This window comes from Struthio camelus, chromosome 2 (genome assembly GCF_040807025.1).
Source record: "Struthio camelus isolate bStrCam1 chromosome 2, bStrCam1.hap1, whole genome shotgun sequence".
Taxonomy (NCBI): Eukaryota; Metazoa; Chordata; class Aves; order Struthioniformes; family Struthionidae; genus Struthio; species Struthio camelus.
This window is the reverse complement of record NC_090943.1, coordinates 124,972,596-124,982,399: the sequence shown is the minus strand read 5'-3', so window position 1 is coordinate 124,982,399 and position 9,804 is coordinate 124,972,596.

The window sequence follows — 9,804 nt, the reverse complement described above, 5'->3', positions numbered from 1 at the left end:
CATTCTCATTTGGAAAAATGGTCACTGGAACCCACCAATTTCTGCTAGTTTTATATGATTTCTTCTGGGTTGCAATGCAACTCATTATTGTTATCATTATAAACCATAAAAAAGCACTTCCTTTTGAACAGGTGAGTAGATATGCTGTAGAAGAGAGAGGGATGTATGGATGGAAAAGAATTTTGCTGCAACTTGCCATGATATTGTGGAACACACAGGGAATAAATATTAGGCAAGTGTGAGAAAGAAAAAAAATGCAAAATTTGCATAATGTCTTGTAAATACCATTGTTAACCAGAATATTGCTTTTAATATCACTAATTTTCTTGCTTCTACATTCCCCTAGTATAGCTAATTTCATCTAATTACCATTTTCTTGATATTGATTTAATGCTGCACTGTGGGATTCATACTCTGTGGGTATTGCCAATTGCACTGCAAGTGACTGTCTTGATATGATATATATTAGCTAAGAACTAACATTCTTGTGAAAATCTATAATTCTACCTTCTCAAATCCATAATTGTTCCTATTATAAACTTCTGTAACCTGGGCTGCCAATAGTTGTTTTCTCCAAAGTCCCCTTAATGATTTTAGTTCTATATCCTCTGTGTACCTTAAGAAATGAAGAAAAAATTCTACTTACATCTTCCAGAGTTTTCCGATAGACACTCCTTTTTACTTGAGTAGGTATGTTACTGGAAAAAATGTGACATGTTTAGAATTTTTAGAGCTACCGGAGGAAGGACTTTTCTTTATATGAAGTTCTAGGGAAGAATAATACCTTCTGCAGAAATAACCTGTCATATTCTGTCCTTCTTCCTTTGCACTCACTTTGTGTATCGTATTCTAATAGAATTTAAAATTAGCTAAGGTTTTCTATTAACATTCTCAGATGTTTCCTACTTTTATTAGGAAAATGTGGCCTTGGACAATTTACCATTAATGAATCCTATGCTGTTGCTAGCAATTACAAGGGAAGTTTGGGTGTCCTAAGGACATAAGCAGTGGCATGCAGTATTTGCTGACTTAGTGTATATTTTAAACTGTCTTTTAAACAAATAATTCCAGCTAAAGAAGATGCTATAAAACCTGAAGAATCTGAAAGGAAAAGAACGCAGAATGATGATCCCTCAGCATGTGACATTTCATTTAGGATTTTGAAGACTGAATTTCTGTTAACAACACAGCTACCACATTAAAACAGTACCGAGTGTAGAATATATGCCATGTACAGTACCCAGTTCCTTCAGTTTCTCTGCAGGTACTAATCTTTCCCAGTACTACGTAAACATTGTCTGGCTACAGCAATATTCTTCCATTAAAGGTGCCCCGCGACCAGTCTCTGGCACTGAGGACAAATGACTCTGCCCACTCTGCTGAACTCCCTTCTGCCCCAAGCCACATGCTGGCATGCCAAGCGTAACTGCATCCCAACTATCTATTGGGAACGGTCCCTGGCCCATGATAATTCCCAAACTGTCTTTAAGAGTCTTTAGCAAAGTACACGCTTGGTGTGGGTCAAATAGTGCAGAGAATAAGGCTAATAATTTAACAGTATAAGTGTTTGAATCGTAAATTTTCTCTAGCATTGTTCAATTTCCTACATAGAAATATAGTTCTTGAGCCTTAATTGAAAACAGAACTGTTCCTACTTTGCACCAGCAATGGGAATAATGGGTGTCATGCACCAGCAGTTGTAAGGTGCAGACAGCATTCACTCATTTGATTCTCAACTACTGCTTCTTTGATATGATTTTGTATTTTATTTAACACAATTTCCAGGTCTGCTTTAAGCCCATTCAGTACAAAATGTTCTCTTTCAGAGTGTCAAACTGTGGAAATGCTTTGGTATGTGGAAAAAAAAGATATAACATGCTAAACCTGCTCAGTTGGTGTAGTAAAATGAAGGGTACAAGCTATTCCAATCCATTTTTTTACAGATGTGATATGTCTTCTGAGATGACTTGTGCTCTCTGGCATGATAAATGTCAAAGTAAGCATACTCAGACACAATTAGATGGTAACTAACTATGTGTTTTCTTTAGTTGTTATTGCAGCTCTATCTGTCACGGGGTGAACACAAGCCTATGCTCCTAGAGTGAGGCATATTCTAACAGAGAAATGAAAGTTTTGTTAATATCTAAACAGGTAATGCTCCTGCGCTTCATGGGACTGATTATTAGAAGGGTTAGGTACCTGCAACTACAGTTTCATGGCCACTTGTAATTTTTGAAGATCAAATTACACCATGTTATTACCCAAATGGTGATTTCACATACTCACAGAACAGTTGAGGTTGGAAGGCACCTCTGGAGATCATCTAGTCCAACCCCTCTGCTCAAGCAGGGTCACCTAGAGCAGGTGGACCAGGACCCTGTCCAGAGGGCACCTCACAATAAAGAATTTTTTTCTCATGTTCGAATAGAACTTCCTCTGTTTCAGTTTGTGCCCGTTGCCTCTTGTTCTGTTGCTGGTCACCGCAGAGAAGAGACTGGCCCCACCCTGTTGGCACCCCCCCTTCAGATACATAAACACATTGATGAGATCGCCTCTCAGTCTTCCCTTCTCCAGGCTACACAGGCTCAAATCCCTCAGCCTTTCTTCAATGAGAGAGATACTCCAGTCCCTTCGTCATCTTCGTAGCCCTTTGCTGGACTCTCTCCAGCAGTGCCATGTCTCTCTTGTAGTGGGGAGCCCAGAACTGGACACAGTATTCCAGGTGAGGCCTCCCCAGGGCTGAGGAGAGGGGCAGGATCACCTCCCTCCACCTGCTGGCAACACTCTGCCTTATGCACCCCAGGAGAGCATTGGCCTTCTTGGCCACAAGGGCACACTGCTGGCTCATGCTCAATTTGGTGTCCACCAGGACTCCCAGGTCCTTCTCGGCAGAGCTGCTTTCCAGCAGGTCCACCCCCAGCCTGTACTGGTGCCTGGGATTATTCCTCCCCACATGCAGGGCCTTGCCTCTGTTGAATTTCAGGAGGTTCCTCTCTGCCCATCTCTCCAGCCTGTCCAGGTCCCTCTGAATGGCAGCACAGCCTTCTGGTGTGTCAGCCACTCCTCCCAGTTTTGTATCATCCGCAAACCTGCTGAGGAGGCACTCTGTCCCTTCATCCAGGTCATCAATGAATAAGTTAAATAATACTGGACCCAGGACTGACCCCTGGGGGACACTGCTAGCTACAGGCCTCCAACTAGACTTTGTGCCACTGACCACAACCCTCTGAGCTCTGCCATTCAACCAGTTCTCAATCCACCTCACTGGCCACTTAGTCAGCTCACACTTCCTGAGCTTGCCTAGGAGGATGTGATGGGAGGCAGTGTCAAAAGCCTTGCTGAAGTCCAGGTAGACAACATCCACTGCTCTGCCCTCATCTACCCAGCCAGTCATTCCATCAGAGAAGGCTATCAGATTGGTCAAGCATGATTTCCCTTGGGTGAATCCATGCTGACTCCTTCTGATCACCTTCTTGTCCTCCACAGGTTTAGTGAGGACCTCCAGGAGGAGCTGTTCCATCCCCTTTCCAGGGATGGAGGTGAGGCTGACAGGCCTGTAGCTTCCTGGCTCCTCCTCCTTGCTCTTTTTGAAGACTAGAGTGACACTGGCTTTCTTCCAGTCCTCAGGCACCTCCCCTGTTCTCCATGACCTTTCCAAGGTGATGGAGAGTGGCCTAGCAATTATATCTGCCAGCTCCCTCAGCACTCGTAGGTGCATCCCATCGGGGCCCATGGACTTGTGGATGCCTAGTTTGTTTGAGTGATCCCTAACTGAGGAGAAGAAGGCATTTAGTATTTCTGTCTTTTCTACATGCTTTGTCATCAGAGCCCTCGGCTCCTTTAAGCCCCAGACCCACGTTTTCCCTAGTCTTCCTTTTGTTACTGATGTATTTACAGAAGCCCTTCCTGTTGTCCTTATCAACGCTAACCAGATTAAACACAGATGGGCCTTGGCCTTCCTAGCCCCATCCCTGCATACTCAGGCAACATCCTCTATATTACTCCCAGGTTACTCCCTGCTTCCACCTTCTGTACACTTGCTTCTTATGTTTGAATTTTGCCAGAAGCTCCTTGTTCATCTGTGCAGGTCTCCTGCCCTCTTTGCTTGACTTCTTCCTCATTGGGATGGACAGGTCTTGAGCTTGGAGGACCTTGAATACCAACCAGCTTTCTTGGACCCCTTTTCCTTCTAGGACTCTATTCCATGGGATTCTTCCAAGCAGGTCCCTGAAGAGGCCAAAGTCTGCTCTCCCAAAGTCCAAGGCTGTGAACCTACTCTTTGCCCTGCTCCCTTCTCTTAGGATTCTGAACTCCAGCATCTCATGGTCACTGCAGCATTTCATGAATAGTTTGAGATATTTTTTAAACTGGAATATACACAGTGCAAATTTGCAGATATTTTCTTTATTTGGGGGGAGATGGTGTTTGGGAGATTGTAGCTAAGGAGAATATAGATTGAAGTGAGCATTGGTAGTCTTTGCAGTAGTTACTTATCCAAAGGGGTCTGCAAATTTGAAGAACCTTAATCATTTCCAAGATTCATTTGTGCTGAAACTGCTGCTTTAATCTCATAGGTGATAATGGGATTTGTTTGGAAGATTTTACATATCTTCCTTCTGTTTCCTTATAATGTAGGAGAAATCCACTGATATCAAGCATAATAACTGTAATTTATTGGTATCTACCAAAAAAAAAGTTTTGAAGGGTAGACTTGAAAGAAATTTGGGTTTAGAATTGTAAATATGCTAGGTATTTAACTTTTGTTAAGTGAAATTGTATTTTTATGTTTCATGATGACTATATATTTAAAGCTGGATTGTGCCTTTGGGCAATATCCTGTAATAGAAGCAATTTGTGATGTAAACCAGAAGGAGGACACAGCTTTTCCAGAGTTTCTTTGAATCAGCTAGAGGCAAGGGAGTGTGCTGCATGAGTCATTTACAAGCTGCAAGGCGCTCAAGAGCTGCAGCCGGCGCAGACATTTAGCTGTGTGAAAGAGCCAAATACAAAATACAGAGAATCTTTGTGCAGCTGCACTGAGAAAGGGACAAGAAGGGCAATCTGACTCCTACTGATTTGCTAGATCTTGTCACAGGCAAATGATTGACCTCAGAGGAACAACAGGATATTTCGCTCTAGAACATGGTACTCTGGAAGTCTTGATATTTGGGAGATGGAGAAAATCAACTGTGATTGTGAAAAAGAGACTGTGATAGTCAGGACGAAAGTTAGAGATAGAAAAAATATATTAACAAATGCTACTCAGCATGTCAATATATGTTTTTAAAATTACTGCTCTCAGCTAACCTGCTATAATTACAGAGTAAATCTTCTCCTGTCCATGGAAGTTCTCTGTATTTATGCAAGGGCAGATGAGGTCAAAGCCAGACATCTGTCTATTGTGAATTGTCTATTCCAGTAAAAAAAAAAATCAAAATTATGTTAAGTTTTATGTATCCGAATTTTATTTCGAAGGAGTGCCTCTACCTCTGTTTTGTCCAGTGGCTTACACTCAGTGCTTAGCATTCTTATGTGATGTTTTCAGTTCTCTCCAGGGCAACATATGAATAAAACAACATACACAAAAATCCTCTAGGCTCCAGCCAGCCTGCTATGGACTGTGATCATGTCAGATCTCGTTACCTAACCAATATTAGTGTTTGTTAGTAATTAGAATGTGGGGTCAAAAGAAAAAAAAAAATGGTTATGTGATGTAGTTATGTATGGACAAATGTATATCTCATCTGTGCAAAAAGATGTTTAGAAATAGTGAAATGATAATAACAAATTCTGTTTTAAGGAAATGTCTAGATTAGGACTGACTGTGCACCTTATTACACCTCATAGTGCACAAGCATTATGATAAAGAACAACTGTATAATCACATATTCATTTTTTCATATTTCTTTGCATCATGAAATACTTAAGAAAGACAGTACTTAGGATGCAAAATAATGTATAGTAAGGGAGGATGTTGTGTGTAGCTTGAATCTCACTTAAATCTCTAAAGATGGAGGCAGATGAAGGCAAGAAAAAAAAAAAGGATAGTTTTAAAGTTAGGGAGACACATGCTTGGCTGGTAAACCATATTCTGATTTTGACATAGATTCATGTTATGGTTAGTGAATCACTTAAACTAGAATTAGAAAAGATGAATATTGATTGTTTGTTCATTTTCTGGGTTTCCAAACTGAGCATCTGGGATCTGATTTACCGAAAAGCTTTTGTTTCCACCAAAGTCAGGTCTCTCAGTTTAGATGACATTTCTTAAAAAATCCCTCCAACTCTGTTTCTCAAATTGCCAGATTTTTGTCTTTCCTCTCTCTTTCTAACCCCCTGCATCTCAGATTTATTTCTTCCTGAGTGACTGCTTGTTCTTGCAAAGGTAGTCCTTTAGGCGCTATGTCTGATTAACCCAAAAATGCTCTGTCAATGCCCTCAATGCCCTCATGTTCTTAAAGTGCTGGTCATCAGCCATCATCTAATTCTGTCTGATGCACCACAATGAATAAATCTGAAAGTATGTTTAGAATTCTCTTTCTACAGAGAAATTGTCATATAGAAAATTAATGCATAAGGACAGATGGTGCAGACCAGTGAATTTGATCATAAGCTGCCTTATCTCACACTGTTCCCAGACTTATTTATTGCAAAACTCATAAACCGAGACATGCTCATTATAAGTTGCACTAGCTAATTAACCCTTCCAAGAAAAGAGCAAAAGGCAACTATTTTGAAACTAGGAAGTTGTTTTGACCATACAAAATTCTAACTGCTTTTAATAGAGATATCACTTTTGGTTTATTTTATATAAAAGAGCATGTGAAAAAAAGTCATTTTGAGGACATAAAGCCTGTTGTATGCTGTGTGCTTTGATCATAGTTGTTTCAAAGAGTATAGTACTCAAGGTGTAAAAAGAGCTAACTTTGAAGAGTACAAAGAATGCAATAGTTTAGAACTCCTTCCTCTCAAAACCCCTCTAACCTAACAATAGGAGTTAAAAGGGTGCCACAGAAGGGCTGAAGATTTCCTAACTATTTTTTGTTCCATTTCCCTACTAAGTGGTTGTAACATTCAGGTACTTTATTTGCCCTCCTTCAAACTGCGTTGCCTCCCTTTTATTTCTGTCATTTATTGCTGGACTTTTTTTACCTGCATTGTGCTCTGCCACTTGGAGGTTTCAGCTGAAAAGGTGGTAACAGAAGAAGTGAATTAGCTTCACTATATAGATAAATATAGTGCCTTAAAAGCTCAGTGAGAGAAGTAGGAGAAAAAGTGCAGAATTTTTTGAAAATTAACAATGATTTTGTAGGAAAAGGTAAGAACAGTAATGAGAAAACGTATAGAAAAATAGATGAAGGAGCAGTCTCTAAAAACATGTTTTAGTTTAAAATAATTTTCCGTATTTCTCAACATGAAGTTGATTTAAAATGAAATAAATAAGTTTGGCATTTTCTAAGGTATAGCATTTAATCATAACAAAACCAAGACACAAATGGATTTAAATGATAAGATAGCTAAGATAGCCATCTGAGGTACTAAGTGGTTTGAGACACCCAGTTTTCTCCTTCTTTATCATTGTCCTACAGGTGTAATATCTTGACCAAGACTTTCACATAATTATTTTATTTAGCATTTATTCCAGTCAGCTAATTCTCTCATTCCTATGCTTATGGTAGCTATGAACAAAACATTGGCTTACTTCATGACCATTCAGTTATGCTGAATGTTCTGAAGGCGTTAGACATACAAATTAAAGCAGAGTCAGATAGTTTTATCTGGAAAAGATCACCTTATTATTATTATTATTATTATTATCATCATCATTAATATTATTACTATAATTGCATCAGGTAATGTTTTAGCTCACCTCTGACAATACAATAGGAGGAGGTACTAGTAACCATGTTTCCAACTAGAGCTCAGGCTTGCAGGCTGCTGATCAAGATAACTGATATGTGGAAAGTGAATAGAGTGCTGGACTCTAACTACTTGCTTACTACCTGGAAGGAGAAGCTTCTTCATGTTAAGAAAGAATAAGTATAGTGAAAATGACAAGGAAAAAAAAAGAAGTGCATATCACTCCTATACTGGCTTCAGTAGAATGGGAAGAAATTGCCTATGCAAGGTGTATATATAGCAATAGACCCGTGATGAGAGCATAGATGTTTAAATGCAATCAGGGAAAACAGATTAGAAGTAATCTTAACATGTACTTATTTCCGCTCCTGCAGAGGATTTCGATCCTGCAGAAATGCAGAAAAGGGATGTGAAAGATTGAGACTGCACAGCATGACTAACAAGACTGGTGAACCCTGCATAAGCCACAGACCACTGATTGTGAAACTTAATTTTAGGGGGGAATCTTTGGAAGAACTTCTGTGCTGGTAGCCAAGGCAGCACATATGTACTCATTCATGCAGTCTCCATCCATTCTTTAAGTGCAACTTTTGATCATGCTGCAACAGAGTTCACTTGCTGGCTTACAGAAGGCATAACTGAAATCCTAAAAATGCCCAGCAGGCACTTTCTTTGCATGCATTGGATTGCACTTAAGCACCTGTGCCCTGGCAATGACCTAAGTGATGCTCCTTTTCCTTCTTCATAAGCTGCCTTCTTTTTCTGCAGGGGGAGACTAATACACTTTGTTGAGCACTGTGCATAACCAAAATATAGCGTGCATGTTATGTGCTGCACTTTCCCTTTTTTTGGTCCAGCATTAAGTGCATAACTGCTCTTGGAGTAAACTTCTAACAGAAGTAGCCAGAAATTACAGATACTGACAAATAAATGCTTCCTATGATTCTGTGATAACAATGTTCTCCCAGACTTGTACTTGCTTACTTGAAACCTATTCCAAACACATATTCTTGCCAAACTTCCCTAAAGCTTACTTCACCTTGATGGTTTATCAGTAGAAAAATGCCATAAACAATCTTTAGTGAATCCTTAGGTAAACCTAAGGATCAAGTACTTAGAAAACAGTTAATTTTGACAATGTTTACAATGTTAAGTATAGAATAAATGATTTTCTTAGTTTTGTGCCTGGATCCCCCACAGCAGTCTCCCATACTCTAGATCTCTTCTAGAACAGCTCAATACACTGCCCTTGGGACTTTAATACACCCTTAAATGTTGCACTTCTAACAGGCGTTTGCATCCAAATTTACCTAGCGTATCATAATGACTTTTTGACTCATTTATAGTATACTAAATAAATATACATGTACAAAAAGAAAACATATATGTGTATATTTACCTTATACCTCACTCTTGGAGGAATACTTTGTGAAGTAGGAGGAATATGGTGTAAATAATACACAAGATAGATTATCTAAAATGTATATATTCAGTTTCATACATATGTGTCAATGTAATCCTAATTTACAAGTCAGAAATATTTTACCACCTCAGATTACTAAAACACCATCTTTAACTTATTTTTTTGGGGGGTGGGGGCTACGGTTATTTCAGGAAGACATAAGTGCTCAAAATTAGTTTCGCTGAATGAATAGTGGCAGAAATCAAAAAGCCACAACAAAATGGAGCTGTAACGTGGGGACTGTAATTAACAGCTCAATTCTGCAAACATGTTTTGAGGTTAAACAGTACTAAATAAGACCTCAGCCCTTAAACTTCTTCATGTGGTAGAATGGACTGCACAGATCAAGAAAATATACTTCCCACATCTGCAGTCTCCAGACATGTGAACCCGTACTACCTGCATGACAATATGACTGAGTTCATTGTCATGTGTATGTAAACCATTGCATAACTAAGTTTGTTAGTTATCACACCAAACAG